Source organism: Anolis carolinensis, chromosome 1 (genome assembly GCF_035594765.1).
Source record: "Anolis carolinensis isolate JA03-04 chromosome 1, rAnoCar3.1.pri, whole genome shotgun sequence".
NCBI classification, from domain to species: domain Eukaryota; kingdom Metazoa; phylum Chordata; class Lepidosauria; order Squamata; family Dactyloidae; genus Anolis; species Anolis carolinensis.
The window spans coordinates 224,299,685-224,316,883 of NC_085841.1; the positions used below are offsets into that span (position 1 = coordinate 224,299,685).

Below are 17,199 nucleotides of genomic sequence, written 5' to 3' on the forward strand. Positions count from 1 at the left end.
TCACTCACCAAGAGATGGACCAACAGCAAATACTTGCCACCACATGCACCAGCTGTGGCATGTTCTGCTTTTTCACACAAAAACTAGTCAACTACATCTGCTCCAAATGCAAACAGATGACTCTGATGGAGCAGAGGATCCAACAGCTCGAGCACCGTATTAAGACCCTTAAGGACATTCAGGCACTCGAGCTCTTCTTGGACACTGCACAACACGCTGCTGTAGATCTGCAGCCTGCATCACACCAACACCACCATGACCATGATCAGGATCCTTATGGGGAGATCAACTCACAGGTAGACAACCCTCAGGCTTGGAAGGAGGTCACCCATAGAAGGAGACACAGGACCAGGCAGCCTCCGCAGAACTCCTCCGCTCAGCTGCATTTACACAACAGATTTGAAATTCTAACACCATTAACATACAATCAGGAAACACATCTTGTGGAGGACCACAGTTTCTTAGATACCACTCAGTGGGCCACCCTTGATCAATGGGCAGGGGATAGCCCGGATGGGGACAGTGCATCACCACATTCACACTTATGTAATCATGCAATTGCTCCATCCCCAATTGTAGACCAGGAGCAACAGGAACATCCTTGGGAGAGTAATGGGCTCTCGGATGTATCTCAATGGATTGTCATTGATGAATGCACTGGGGATGTTGAGGAGGAGGACAACACTTTACACCTGCATGATTCACTTCAACAGGAACACTCTTCAGGGGACATACACACTGTCTTGCACAAAAGGGACCCTGTCAATCCTCAAAGGAAACAGGTCTTGGTAGTAGGTGACTCCCTCCTTAGAGGAACGGAAGCCATCATTTCCAGACCGGATGGGATGGCTCAAGAAACATGCTGCCTCCCGGGGGCAAAAATACACCATATCACTCAGAGGCTCAGCAGGCTCCTAAAGCCCCATCACCCTCCCCACCTTATGTTGATTCATGTAGGTACCAATGACACCGCTAGGCATACTTTTCAAAAGATCACAAATGATTTTCGAGCTCTGGGAACAAAGCTAAAACTGTATAATGTACATGTGATCTTTTCATCCCTCCTCCCCGTTGTAGGACACGGCTCTACAAGGGCCGGAAAAATAGTACAGGTCAATAACTGGCTCAGAAAATGGTGCCAAGAGGAGCATTTTGGCTTCCTTGACCATGGTTTACTCTTCCAGGAGGATGGCCTATTGGCAAGTGATGGGGTGCATCTCACACAAGCAGGAAAACATCTTTTTGCACACAGACTCACAAACCTCATCAGGCGCACTTTAAACTAGATCCACTGGGGGAGGGGAACAACAGCCTGGCGAACACTATATTACCCACGACCACAGGGAACCGCCAAAAGGCTAAACAGAGGGCTGCACAAACACAGCAAGGACCAAGTACGGAGAGCACAATAATCCCAAATAAAAAGCTCAAGGGGAGGTCACAGGGGCTTACATGTCTTTACACCAACGCTCAGAGCATGGGAAATAAGCAAGAGGAACTCCAACTCTTAGCACAGCACCACACATACGATGTCATAGGCATCACTGAAACCTGGTGGGATGACTCCCATCACTGGAATGTAGCCATTGAGGGCTATAACCTCTTTCACAGAAATAGAACAAAAGGGAGAGGAGGGGGAGTAGCTTTATATGTCAAAAACAGTTACGTTGCAGAAGAAATGCAAGACTGTAATCCGGGAAACCAGCTAGAAAGCATCTGGATAAGAATCAAGGGAACCGGGACTCAAAAAGATCTTGTCGTGGGTGTCTACTACAGACCTCCGAGTCAGGATGAAGGACTTGATGAAGCCTTCTGTCAACAGCTGACCAAACAGGCACAAAGAAGAGATATAGTAGTCATGGGCGATTTCAATTATTCCGATATCTGCTGGAAAACAAACTCAGCCAAGAGTACAAAGTCCAACAAATTCCTCACTTGCCTTGCAGACAATTTTATGGTCCAGAAGGTAGAAGAGGCAACAAGAGGATCAGCAACTCTTGATCTAATCTTAACAAATGTGGAAGACCTGATCAATACAGTTTAAGTGGTTGGATCCTTAGGGGCAAGTGACCATGTGCTCCTGGAGTTTGCAATACAAAGGAATGCTGAAACTAAGACAAGTCAAACACGCATTCTCGACTTTAAGAGAGCTGACATCCAAAAAAATGAAGGAATTACTGAGCGGCATTCCATGGACACCAATATTAAAAAACAAGGGAGTTAAGGATGGATGGGAGTTTTTCAAAAGTGAAATACTCAAGGCGCAAATGCAAACAGTGCCAACAAAGAAGAAAAATAAGACAAGTGCAAAGAAGCCAGAATGGATGTCCAAAGAACTTCTAACTGAGCTAAAGCTCAAAAGTGACATGCACAAGAAGTGGAAAAGGGGAGAAATCACCAAAGAAGAATTCAAACGTATAGCCAACACCTGTAGGGAAAAGGTTCGCAAGGCTAAAGCACAAAGTGAGCTCAGGCTTGCCAGGGACATAAAAAACAACAAAAAAGGCTTTTTTGCTTACGTTGGTAGAAAAAGGAAGAAAAAGGAGGCAATAGGGCCTTTGCAAGGAGAAGATGGGGTGATGGCGACAGGGGACAGGGAAAAGGCAGAACTGCTTAATGCCTTCTTTGCCTCGGTCTTCTCACAAAAAGAAAGCCATCTTCTACCTCAGTAACATGGAATGGACGAAGGATTGGGGGAAATCCAACCCCAAATAGGGAAACAAGTTGTCCAGGAACACCTGGCCTCTCTAAACGAATTCAAGTCCCCAGGGCCAGATCAGCTACATCCAAGAGTATTGAAGGAATTAGCGGAAGTTATTTCAGAACCACTAGCAATTATCTTCGAGAGTTCTTGGAGAACGGGAGAAGTCCCAGCAGATTGGAGGAGGGCGAATGTGGTCCCTATCTTCAAGAAGGGAAAAAAGAACGACCCAAACAATTACTGTCCGGTCAGCCTCACATCGATACCAGGCAAGATTCTGGAAAAGATCATCAAGGAAGTGGTCTGCGAACACTTAGAAACAAATGCGGTCATTGCTAATAGTCAACACGGATTTACCAAAAACAAGTCATGCCAGACTAATCTGATCTCTTTTTTCGATAGACTTCCGAGTTGAGTCGATACAGGGAATGCTGTGGATGTAGCCTACCTGGATTTCAGTATGGCCTTCGACAAAGTCCCCCACGACCTTCTGGCAAATAAACTAGTAAAATGTGGGCTAGACAAAACTACGGTTAGGTGGATCTGCAATTGGCTAAGCGAACGAACCCAAAGGGTGATCACTAATGCATCATCTTCATCATGGAAAGAAGTGACAAGTGGAGTGGCGCAGGGCTCCGTCCTGGGCTCGGTTCTGTTCAACATCTTTATTAACGACTTAGACGAAGGGTTAGAAGGCACGATCATCAAGTTTGCAGACGACACAAAACTGTGAGGGATAGCTAACACTCCAGAAGACAGGAGCAGAATTCAAAACGATCTTGACAGACTAGAGAGATGGGCCGAAACTAACAAAATGAAGTTCAACAGGGACAAATGCAAGATACTTCATTTCGGCAGAAAAAATGGAAATCAAAGATACAGAATGGGGGACGCCTGGCTTGACAGCAGTGTGTGCGAAAAAGACCTTGGAGTCCTCGTGGACAACAAGTTAAACATGAGCCAACAATGTGATGCAGCAGCTAAAAAAGCCAACGGGATTCTGGCCTGCATCAATAGGGGAATAGCGTCTAGATCCAGGGAAGTCCTGCTCCCCCTCTATTCTGCCTTGGTCAGACCACACCTGGAATACTGTGTCCAATTCTGGGCACCACAGTTGAAGGGAGATGTTGACAAGCTGGAAAGCGTCCAGAGGAGGGTGACTAAAATGATTAAGGGTCTGGAGAACAAGCCCTATGAGGAGCGGCTTAAAGAACTGGGCATGTTTAGCCTGCAGAAGAGAAGGCTGAGAGGAGACATGATAGCTATGTACAAATATGTGAAGGGAAGTCATAGGGAGGAAGCTTGTTTTCTGCTGCCCTGCAGACTAGGACACGGAACAATGGCTTCAAACTACAGGAAAGGAGATTCCACCTGAACATCAGGAAGAACTTCCTCACTGTGAGGGCTGTTCGACAGTGGAACTCTCTCCCCCGGGCTGTGGTGGAGGCTCCTTCCTTGGAGGCTTTTAAGCAGAGGCTGGATGGCCATCTGTCGGGGGTGCTTTGAATGCGATTTCCTGCTTCTTGGCAGGGGGTTGGACTGGATGGCCCATGAAGTCTCTTCCAACTCTACTATTCTATGATTCTATGATCATAATATTTGAATCCTAGAAGAAAATTGTGCAAAATTATTTATTATTTATTTCCCACATTTTTACCCCGCCCTCCTCACCCCGAAGGGGACTCAGGGCATCCTTACAGCAGGTAGCGATTTGATGCCATACACAAATGTATCCAAAAATAAACAAATACAATTTAAAAAAGCAATTAAAACATCAATTGTTAAAATAACAATTAAAATCATGCACTGCAAAATTATTACTGATATACTATCTTTCTAATTGACCAGCACATGAGTAATTACAAATATTCTTTCCCTCTCCCATCCTGGCCTTTGAGCCAGTAATGTTTTCCACAGTTCTTGCTGGATCCTGCTTCTCTTCTCTTAATCTTGCCTCGCCTGCTACCATTGAGGCCATCTGGCTTGCCTTTACACACAACAAAAACAACTCATGGAATTTCTCTTGGGTTATAAATGGATTAGCACAAGGTATGATGCTTTTAAGCATGAGATGTAGATGTAATATAAGACCCAATTATACTTTCTCCATACTAGAATGAGATTAGTTGCTTTTGTTTTGTTCTTCAGTGTGTATATGAATCTTTTACCCTAAAGTGATTTCTACGTAAAACAAACATTAATGGCTAAGTTAGTTTTAAAAGCCGTGATGTTGGCTTTGGCACGTCATCTACTCAGTCTCTCTTTCCTCCCTCACCCAATGGTATAATGCCTGTAGCTCTATAATAGAGCACACCTGGCTCTTTCTGTCTGGGTCCAATGCTGAAATCTGCCTCTTTTTAAGATTAATAACACATGAAGTCAACCTTTAGGCATTGGAGCCAAAGTTCAAAAATATGACAATAAAAGGTCTATGATTTACACACCATTTCAAGGAATTCAATGATTAATTGCCTGATTTGCTCATTTCATTTTTATGGCAGACAGTCTGCATATTAAAATTTAAGGAGCAGACTGAGAAAATGGTTTATTTAAAGTGAGTTGAATTGATTACAGAATAGAAAGAATTCTAGAAATGCTATTCATGAGCTCCTGACTTGTACTAACCTCCTAAATGGCTCCCAAATGCTTGGTAACAAATGATGGTTAAATACATAGAACAACTAGAAATGTATTGATAGGACCCTGGGAAACATGCAATTTTACCTGTTCTACCTCTGTGCACCCCACCCCTAGGAGAGAATTTCAGTGGGTCAGAGAAGGTAAGGAAATTGCCTATTGGGCTTGGCTTTAATGACAATTTGCCATGCTGTCAAAGCATGGAATGCCTCTATTGTTTGGAATACTGGACCAGGAGTTGGGAAATTCAAATTCAATTCACCACTAATACTCATTGGGTTACTCTTTTTCAACCTGATCTCCCTTGCAGTGTTATTGTGATGATAAAGGGTAGGCAGGAAGCCTTGTATATAGCTCATTGTAAGGCTAGGAAATGTAATTATTAGTATGCTATAATACTGGAAATGTGGTTTATCTGTATTAGGGCACATCTACACTGATCCTTTATCCTGGGGCTGATACAGATGATTGAATTCTGCATAATTCCCAGGATGTTTTGGACCACTACATATTAAAAACTCAAGTTTAACTCGTTGCAACTGGAAATGTCTGGAGGTCAACTTATGATTTTGGGGAAAGGCTCCATGGGCTTACAACATTTCATGGCAAAAGGACCCTTATTTGCCCTCAGTGGATACAAGCAGCCTTTTTAGAATTGATTTCCTGTTTCCAATTTTGGTTTATTTCCTGTTGGGACCAAGGGGATTTTTGTGGGCTGATGAAACAAGTGGTTCTTTGTGGACCATGGGACAGCCAAGGCCCTCACAAAGAGAGGAAGCTGACAAGACTTAACCCAGGCATGGGCAAACGTCAGCCCTCCAGGTGTTTTGAACTTCAACTCTCACCATTCCTAACAGCCTACTGGAATTGTGGGAGTTGAGGTCCAAAATACCAGGAAGGCCAAAGTTTGCCCATGTCTGGGCTAGTCTGAGGGTTGCGGATTAGGGGGGTTCGGTAGGCCAGATGAGTGAGATAACAGAAGATAAAAAGTGACTTTGTGAAATATTGACTTTGGTTTTTTTTGGCACCAAAAGAAGCCCCATTAGATTTCTGAACACAATTTATGGCACCCCCCCCCCCCTTTCAGGGTATATTTGCCAATATCTGCTTCACCATTACACTGTTTTGTACAGTAATGGTAGATAGGAGGACCTGCCAAAAACCCTGGACTGTGGGGCTGTTTCAGGATGTGGAGGCCATGGGGACATATTTCCTAACCCTGATGTAGATGTTTGGCAGTGAATGCTGGACAGATTTGACCCCGTGTAAAAGCAAATCACAGAAATTAATCATACATAAGTTGTGGCTCCAGTTTTGCAGTCCCATATGTAACAGAAGTTTCAAACAGTTATTTTAGTTGTTTTCAGATTATCCTCCTGAAGTGCATGCATGTATTACTGCATGAAAATCTTCCTTGTGGATTTGGGCATTTTTTGATTGAGAACTGGCATGACGTAATGGTTTGAACATTGCACTACAATTCTGGAGATCAGGATTTGAAACTCAATGAGTGACCTTAGGCAAGGCACACTCTTTCCGCCTCAGAGGAACACAATGCAAACATCTTCTGAATAACCCTCCCACCCCACCCCCCAAAATATGATTCTTTATTTCATAATTCTTACGTAGGGTCACCATAGGTCAGCAATGACTTTAAAGTATACAACAGTAGCAAAATTTCTTGATTATGTGAGAGTGGATGACAATTTACACAACATTCAAGGTTTCTTAAAAGCTGTGGAAGTAAAATATTACAGAGATATGTGTTAATGTATTGGTGTTCTGAAGCAGTATCCAGACAGGTAATGGAAGACGTTTCTTGCCACAAGAAGTTACAGCAAACAGAAAATATAAATGGAAAATAGAAAAAATAAAACCATTAGACGACGACTGAGTTTCACAGATTTAGAAAGAGGAACATTTTGTGACATAAGCAATTAAACTATGCATTCACTGCAGATTGCACATCCCCAACTCTTTTAAAAAGGAATCATTTGATGAGTACTTGTGTCAGAGGCATATTTATAGCTTGAAGAGCAGCCTGTCCTTGCCTGAGCTGCAGAGTGACGGACACCAACTGGTTGTCCATTAGCAACAAAAAGGGAAGTGCTGAGAAATAGTTGAGATTTCACCTTGAGTTTTGTAAAGGTGCAAGATGCTCAAGTTCTAAATCAAACTTGGAGGAAGGTAGTTAATAGAAAGGAAATAGATTGCCCACTGAAAACCATTTGTTCCAGGAAATGAGGAAAATTCTTCTTTCTAATGCTAAGGAACATAACCATAAAAATATGCTTCCATGTTCATAGAAAAAATAAGTCCCTTGCCATCCAGACATACTATTAGTTGCTTTGGCTGTCATTCTCCTTAGTGTTGTTGTTTCTGTCACTTTGGTGTGGCTTAAAGAAAGGGAAGCAGAATGAATTTGAAAGGACTGGATCACTAGAGAGGTTGCTGATAAGAAAACAACTTTTCTGAATGCAGAGACTGTATTAGGAGGATTTAATGAGCTTTCTTAATTTTTTTCATGGGAAACTGAAAACATTTCAAAACCAGTCTGAGGAAAGCTCAGAACCTGCCTTACTCTAATTGTTCTTAGGTATTGAAGAACTACTAGAAAGCCTTCAACAACATGTAAAAGGTTCCATTAAGAAATATCCCATAATATTTCACCATTTTGATATCTTGGAAAGCAGGATATAAATTAAATTACATTAAAAAATCAAATTAAATCTTTGGATCATAATTTTCAACAGTGAAGTGGTCATTGTGGTCTCCTTTTAGGCAGGGAGCTTTAAAGGAAGGGCAACTTAGTCGCAAGTAATGGCATTTCCTACAATTATCTTTGGGTTTTTCTCTATGAGAGTAGTTCTATTGATTTTGATGGAGTCAAGTAAGTGTACTTGAGGGCTACAGGTCTCTGATTCAATCCTTGTTAATATACAGCTCAACCAATGGGACTAGAATAAGCTTCTTGTTTTGGGGAGTTTGTACCCCTCACCCAAATCACTAGATTTTCAACATACTATCTCATCATAACTGCTGCAAAGCTTGTTCAAATATTTAGTTTGGACCCCAGCCCCTTCCAATGGCCTCAAGAGGCTTTTCCGTATGTTAATTGTTGCATTATCTCATGAATTCATCACTGTCATTGCTGAACATATGCTTTCCCATTCCATATACTTCTTGTTTAGGCAGGCAGCCCCTCTATTCAGTTGCCCGAGAGGCACACTGACCTTTTTTGCATGGTCTTTGGAAACATAGCTGTGTGCATTCAAAAGGAAGCTAAATTCCTAAAGCTAAAGAAATGCAGGGCACATTCCTTTAAATCAGGTTGTGAATGGTCAGATCATTGATCCATAAATGGTATTCTCTATAGATCAAGTGTATTAAGCTTTGATGGTGTATAGTAATTACACACCAAATGTCACAGGTACTCTGGAGCTAATTGTGAAATGGTTTGTCAGTCTCACATGAGTATACATGTATGTACTGAGATTGGATGTTCCTCAGATTGTGTGAGATCCCTCTCGCTCTATCCAATTATGACACCAACATTTCTTTTTAACACTCTTGGCTTCATCCTAAGAATCCAGGGGTTTATTGACTGCAAAATTCCAAGACATATTGATATGGCAGTATAAATAGAATTATACCACTGTAGTTGCGTAGTGCAAAATGCCTCCCTGTACTATCCTATATACTCATTTAGAAATTTTAGTCAATCAAAAAAAAAAACAACAACCCCAAAACCCTGAGTAAACCTATTCATAGATCAATGTATTTTGCTTTAACTCTTTATAAAAAAAAACCTCCATCCCCTTCTGTGAGTAAAATGGTGAAAGGTAAGAGCGTAGTCCATTCTGAGAGAACCTAAAAGAAGTGTCTAATCTCGCTGAGGTGTCACTTCTGGCCTTTTTGAATGCCTGGGTTGAGAAATGGCTCTAGCCAAATGTGGCTGCCCCCCCTGAGGTGGCATTGGTGCCTTTTCCTTTTCACAGAATGACCCTCATCGTATCCATGGGTCATATAAAAATTCCATAATTTTGGTCCCAAAACCTGCTCTTGATCGATATATGAGATTGACATATGCATAGTATACATGGTAAGTTATGTGCCACAGTATGCAAGCTTGTATTCACTCCAAACTAAGGGTGAACAGCCTCTGGCGCTCTAACTGCTATTGGGCAGTCAAAGCTGTTTTTTTTTTCATGTCAGGAGCAACTTGAGTTGCTTCTGGAGTGAGAGAATTGGCCGTCTTCAAGGATGTTGCCCAGGGGACGCCTGGATGTTTTTTTAATGTTTTTACCATCCTTGTGGGAGGCTTCTCTCATGTCCCCGCATGAAGCTGGAGCTGATAGAGGGAGCTCATCCACGCTCTCCCCAGGTGGGATTCAAACCTGGCAGCCTTCAGGTCGGCAACCCAACCTTCAAAGTCACGAGGCTTTAAACCACTACGCCACCGGAGGCTCCGTCAAAGCTGATGGGAGCTGTAGTCTTGGGAGATCCAGACTGAAGTCTCTACTGAGGCATGAAATCAACTGGGTGAACCAGTCTCTTCCTCACTCAGGTTGACCTGAGGATCATTGTGAGGAAAAGGAGGATGAAAGTCATCCATGAGACTTCAGCTCTTTGGAAGAATGCTGAGATATAGAAGTAATTAACAAGAGTCAAGTATGAAACTAATCAAAAGTAAGGTTTTGACATAAAGTCCTACCCACAGAATTCTTGTCACCTGACAGATGTATCACTTCTCAACAGAGAGGGAAGAGATTATTTTGCTGTCGATATAGATCCCTTTTTTAATGCTCACATCAAAATGAGTAGAACCATTACATTATCTGGAAAAGATATGGCTGAGGGATGCAGGGAGAACCAGTGTTAATATGATCTCTTGCCCTTATGATCCCAATGTTTGGTGTGTAAGTAAGGAAATAAGGAAACTGTGTCCATACCAGTGGTGGCTCATGGATAATTGGTTGGGTGAAATTGTGGAAAGAGCCACCCTTCCAGTTATGCACAAGCTACACATAGCCCGAAGTAAACTGCAGGCCGTTGTCCTTGTCTGGTGCAACTGAATTGCTCTTGACATGTAGCACCATCATGGCTCACAGATTCTGTCTGACTGGTACTTAACAGACAAATGTAGGCTTCAGTTATATGGAGATAATCAGATTATTTCCAAACTTGCCTTTGACTATAATACAAATAGTAGACCTCAATGGGTAGGCTGAGTTTGCAGATAGTTATTCAATTAAAGCAACACCGTAAACATTAATTAAAGTAAGGATATTGTGATTTACATATAAATTAAGTCAGTCTCTACTGTTCTAAAGAGTTAGTCAACCAAATGAACACAGAAGTATATACAGAATGAATGAAAGCAGAGCCCCTATGTTTCTCTACCGTCTTTGGATTTAGGCAGAGAAAATGAGATGAGTTAGTAGCAATGTACATGCATGTTTGTTGATAATGAAAGCTGCTGAGACTTTTTGCGCATCTTAAACAAGTTGTGGCTTATTGAAATCTAACTCATTGTGATGTGCACAGCTTATTAATGAACTGCAATCCATGATCTGAATTTGTGTGTGTTTATTGTTGGCTACAAACGGAACTTCTTTAAATCATAGCTTGTTGTGATATTCGCAACTGTTACACCTGTTTTGTCTAGCAGTCTACTTGAAAACAGAAGCTGTTAAAAGGGATGGGAAAGGGAGAAAAAGCAGAAATAGACAGAACAAAGCTGTTCAGTTTGTGGCATAAACAACTAATCATGGTCAGCACAAACCATAGTTTATTGTGATGTGTGAACAGCATGCTTAATGTTGTCTATAATAGTCAGGACAACTAAAATATGAGAATGAGGATATTCTAGACATGATCTGATGAGACATTGTAGTCTGTTGATGTATACAGTGATGTTAAATCAGTTGAATCTGATTTATCTTCTGTTGACAGGATTGGAGATATCAGGATGAATTAGAAAAGTATTTGTACAGGTGCACAAAGGAAAAATGAAACTTTTGCACAAATTAATTGAGTTTTAGAATATATCCAAATTCAGATAGTTTCACGTCTGAATTGGCATTGTATGAACGTGATGAAATAGCTAGACAGTAAGCTTATTTGGATGCAGAATCAATGCAAATTGATTGCAGTCAAAACTTTGATCGGGGAAGAGGGACTCAACTGTTATTTATTTATTTATCTATCTATTTATTTATTTATTTACAGCATTTATATTCCGCCCTTCTTACCCCGAAGGGGACTCAGGGCGGATCACATTGCACACATAAAGGCAAACATTCAATGCCTTGACATAGAACAGAGACAGAGACAAGACGCAGGCATTGGGCTGGCCTCGAACTCATGACCTCTTGGTCAGAGTGATTTGTTGATTTGTTGCAGCTGGCTTGCTTTCCAGCCTGCTCCACAGCCCGGGCCTGGAAAATGCTACAGTGCACTGAAGATGACAGCTCTAATTTGGTATGTTCCTGGATCCAGCCCTAAATGATCATGTTTAGGAAGCATCCATGAGTATATTTGCACAGTTAAAGCTAATGTGACATCTGTACCCATTCCTCAAAATGTCTAACGAGGCTACAGTAAACGATGCCTTAATGATGATCTCTTTGAATTACTGTAACACATGCTACATAAACTGGCTTTGAGGATTTTTTTTTAAAGTGCAGCTGGTTCAAAGAGCTGTAGTTAGACTATTAAGTAGAGCTGGTTATGGGAAGCAGGTGATTCCCTTGTTATGATATCTCCACTGGCTTAGCGGTTGTTTTTGGACATATTTTGATTATGGCTCTGGTCCAGGCTGTCTGAAGAATCATGTCATCCCATATTAGCCTATCCAAGTTCTAACAACCTTGCAAAAGTACATTCTTTTCATGTCTCCACCCATGAAAACACAAGTGAGGACCTCCTCAGTGAGTGCTCTCCATTCCCCCAAAATTCCTTCTTTTGAAGGTTAGATGTGATGTCCTTCTCTCAGCAAGTGAATATAGAATCACAGAATCATAGAGTTGAAATGAACCACAAGGGTCATCCAGTCCAACCCCTTGTCGTGCAGGAAAATACAATCAAAGCACTCTTACCAATGGGTATCCAGCCTCTGCTTAAAAACTTCCATAAAAGGAAACTCCACTACACTCCAAGGCAGCATATTCCATTGCCGAACAGCTCTTAACCATCAGGAAATTATTCCTAATGTTTAGGTAGAATCTCTTTCTAATCCAATGTGTTCTGTCACGCGCTGGGCCTGTGACTGACTGTCTGTTATGTAGGACATATGCTTTACGCCCAGCGGGAAGCCAGGGGCCTAAAAGAAGGGTCGTTGAGGAGTTTTCCTGAAAAGATGGCCTTGAAGTCTTTAAAGAAATAACAAAGTCTTTATTGACAAACAAATAATAAATCTTCAAGGAGTCTTGTCCCACAGGACAGGCGATAGGCTTTGAATAACTGTGAAAACCCTCTTATAACCCCTCCCAGGCTATCTGTTATCTGGGCCTAGCTAGTCTGGGACCCACTGCCAACTCCAAGTGCGTCTGGTTGTTGAGTGGACCTACCAGCCAATGGCTTGCAGATGTTTCTGTGCTGTTGTCGTATCCCTGGACAGTCAATATCCCTGGGGTTCTTTAACCTTGGTGCTCTTTATCCCCGGTGGTCTTTAACCCCGGTGGTCTTTATCCCTGGAGGTCTTTATCCCTGGTATTCTTGAAATAGGAAGCCTTTTACGGGACGAGCTGGTCTATGTCCTACAGCTGAACTTCCCGAGAGAGACTAACTTAAAAATGGCTCCTTCCCTCCCAGAGCCCTGAACAGGGGGCGGAACCAAACTTAATGGTGATTGACAGGTGGCCTGTCCTATGGCTGCAAACATTTGCAGCAAGAAAGTAAAATAGAAGGTTCTGGTACAGCTGTACCAGCACACAATGGTTTTTTACAAACTCTATATGCTCCCCATACCTTTTATGGAAGTTAAAATTGGTATGTTGGCATGTCAACCAGCTAAGTTAGATGTGTATCTTCAAAGGCTGCCAAGGCAAATGTGAAACTGTAATGATATCTATATATCCATCAACAAAAACATTATCAGGCATTTCCTATGAGCACTCTTGTACCTTTCCACTCTGTGGCTGTGCTAGATAAGAAGAAAGTTGTGTACATTTCTGGCATCAGATCAGAGAAGTGGTGGGGGAGCCATGGTATGTAATCATGACTTGTCACAAAGGAATTTGACAGTTGAATTTCTAGGCCAGAAACTCAGCAGGACATTGGTGAGATACATTAAACAAGTCTACCACACGTGTCATATTTATGACACATTTCCCACTAGGCAACCACCATGGGGAACATGTGTAGGTTAGTGTCAATATTTGGAAAGCAAAAAAAACAAAACCCTAGGAATGATGAAACAAATGTGGATAAAATGAGGCAAAGTGTTGATTTTTTAAAATTATTTTTCTATGATGTCAGTAATAATCAAAGTGGTATTCTCCCACTACATATGTTTGATTATAATTCATTTTATGCTTGGTGGAGATGACAGATTTGTAGCCTAGTTGCTCTGGAGGAGAGCATCTTGGATAAGTGCACAGTGTTAATGTACTATTCTCCTTATGTTCGAAGAGACGTATAGGGCCTTTCTAGAAAGGCTATTTATTTGTTATTAATTTAGGATGGCATCTTTTCGTCAGTTACAATATATGACTTTGTAATTGTTTTCTATTCACATTTATGACAGTGTTCCCATTGCCATGATTGTAAATGTCCCAAGGTAAAAGGTAAAGGTTTCCCCTGACATTAAGTCCAGTCATGTCTGACTCTGGGGGTTGGTGCTCATCTTCATTTCTAAGCCGAAGAGCCGGCGTTGCCCGTAGACACCTCCAAGGTCATGTGGCCGGCATGACTGCATGGAGCGCCGTTACCTTCCCGCCGGAGTGGTACCTATTGATCTACTCACATTGGCATGTTTTCGAACTGCTAGGTTGGCAGAAGTTGGAGCAACAGCGGGCGCTCACTCCGCTCCCGGGATTAGAACCTGGGACCTTTCGGTCTGCAAGTTCAGCAGCTCAGTGCTTTAACATACTTCGCCACCGTGTCCCAAGAACCACCTTGAGATCCAGCTAGTTGCACCAAATGATGGAGTTTGGCAGTTTGGTGAGCAGGAAACTGAAGGGTGATGCCTCTATCTCCCTCCCATCAGTTAGTGGCAATGTATTGACTGGAAGAAGGGATCCCTGTGGAGTCCTCTTGCAACTTAGTATACTTACATTAATGATGGGAGGGAACGGGATATGTTATCCTTTAGGACCATGTTCATCAGCACCACAGAAGTCCATCCCTTGGTATGGCTGTTGGATTTTAAGGTGGATTTCAGAGGTCAGACCAAATGATGGCGTATGGCCATGCCATCATGGGTATTTATGTGCTGCAGATTCTTAGGCAATATATATATTTTCCTTTCTCCCAAGAAGCTTGAAGTAATAGGCTTCTCACAAAAACCCTGGTGAACAGTACTGGGCCCAGGGCCAAACCCTACGGCACTCCACTGGTCTCTTCTTTCCAGGATGAAGCGGAATCATTGGTGAGAAGTCTTTGGGTTTGGTCACTTAACCACTACTGCTGATGTAACTTGTGATTACATTTTCCATTATTTTATCCTTGCAAATAAGAGTAAATCATTCTGTAGCTTTGGGTCCACTGCAAGGGGGAAAAATTCACACATTCTGAAGCCTTTCAGGAAGTTAGTCAGTGCAGAAGTACATGAGGTGGTGATGCAAAATTCTAATTACTTTGCAAAATCTACTGTTTTCAGAATATTTCCACACAGAATGGTGAGTGTGTGGCAAAGATAACCTAGATATTTATGTGCATAAGCACTTCCTAAAACACGTTGTAATGGGCAAAAAACTGCAACAGCTTTCCTTTTGTGTTCTTCTTCTCAACTAGAATTCTTATGATTATGCCAGGAAAGAAATAACTGAATATTCCTTCCACCCCTTAATTTGGGTCATGATGAGGGAAGAAGTATAGTTTGAAAGAAATCCAACATAGGGGGGTAGGGGAATCTGGGCACTTAACTTTTAATAATTGCTTTCCTCTATTTTTCTATAAAGCATTTTTCCTTCTTAGTTTCAGACAGCATGCAAACGGAACAATGCAATTAATTCAGTGATAACATTCTTACAGAGTTCAGTAGTCCAGCTTTAGAATTTATTTTTCTTGTCCATTTCCAAACAATCTTAATAATCAGTTGGCTAACCCTGATCCTTAGTTGTATTCATCCATGAATTGTTATGCTCTCTTCCCACAAGATTTAGCAAAAAATAAATACATTTGAGATATTTGGAGAAGGTGCTTTTCGCTGAATGGAAACAGCAAATTAGACACACTTCCTGATGTGTGTGCACATAGGTGGGCAGGTGCAATTTTGCTTTGGCTAGATAGTGCCCTTTGACTGCATCCTTAATGGGTTTGAAGTCATTGCCAGAAACATTGACCTTAAAGCAATTCTGCACTTCGCTCTTTCAGCTGAGTGAAACTGCCATTTGGGATTAGCAACACTTGATCTGCAGTCGGGCTGGCCAATCCAATCCGCCTTTGGGCAGCACCTGGTCTTGGCTGCGTTATATTTTCATAAAACTCATATCCAGCTCCGATCCTGTAGTACGAAAACATCTTTTGTTGTTTTGACCATGCAATCTTATAATGCTTATTCCTGCATAAACTCCATTTCATCCAACTTATTCCTATGTATGCATAGGATTACTATCTATAGCTATCCTCATTTTTCATTCAGAAGGAGTCTTGATTTAAAAATATTAGAACTGCATACTGAGATTTTGTGATGGGGCACATAGAAGTAATAAGGTTCCTGTTTACAGGAATAAATTTCATTTCAAATTTCTGAACCTTGGTCTGAAAGAGTATTTTTAAATAATTTTTGCATGAAACAAAGTTCATTGAAAGCAAAGGTTTCTTTGGAATTTGGAGTATTCAGGATTTGATAATTTTGGGTTAAGGGTGCTCAACCTGTACTGATTATTTCAACATGTAATTTTTTTAAAAAAAAAACCCACATAATACCCCTCCCCAAACCCACTAAGTATTAACCCACACAACTGCATTGAGCCAAGTATTGCCCCCACTTCCAAGACGGCTGTGAAACTGCAGTGATTACATTTGTAATCAGAACCCAGTCATTACCAGAATGGTATAAGCTTGTCCACTAGCTAGTAAAATGGAATTCAAATTTAATTAAAACTGTATCAGATAATATAAAAGGCTAAATGTAGCTGTATTTGTGTTTGACTGTCTAGAAATACTGCTCTGGGCTCAGTATATTTTTCCTATATCTGAATATAACAAATGGTAATGCATGAAGAAAAATACTTTTGAAATACTAGCCTAGCAGGCAGGCACGGCAGATATAGTTTAAGCTGCATCGCATTTCACTTCACAGCAGGAAGTCAAGAAGCAAAGGTTTCTTATCTGAAATCCATGCAAACTAGATGAAACTCCTTCTAGCTTCAGGGAAATAACTGCACTGAACAACAGAGCTCTGTTTTGTCTTTCAGAATCTGCGTATCAGAAGTAGGAGCTAATACTGCCATTGTCTCCAAGCCCACTCCTCAATTTACACTTCTGACTGTTGAATAGATATCTGATTCTCTAATTTCTCCTACAAGAAGGAGATGAAAAGATGTTTTACTAGAATTCCAAGGGACTTGTTTTCTGAAATGGGTCCACTTTCATATGTTTCTAGGGAGGGGAAAGGAGGTGGGAGTCCAGAGCTTTTTCACTTTTAGCTGTGTAGGAAATAAAATGTATAGTAAGGGTCTATTCTGGTAGGG

At 41.5% G+C, this 17,199-nt stretch overlaps 1 protein-coding gene across 1 annotated transcript in view; it reads left to right on the top strand.

Annotated features, from left to right (window-relative positions):
• The window catches only part of rbm43 (RNA binding motif protein 43), a 240,285-nt gene that overhangs the window by 135,818 nt on the left and 87,268 nt on the right, over positions 1-17,199 (top strand). The window lies entirely within an intron of this gene.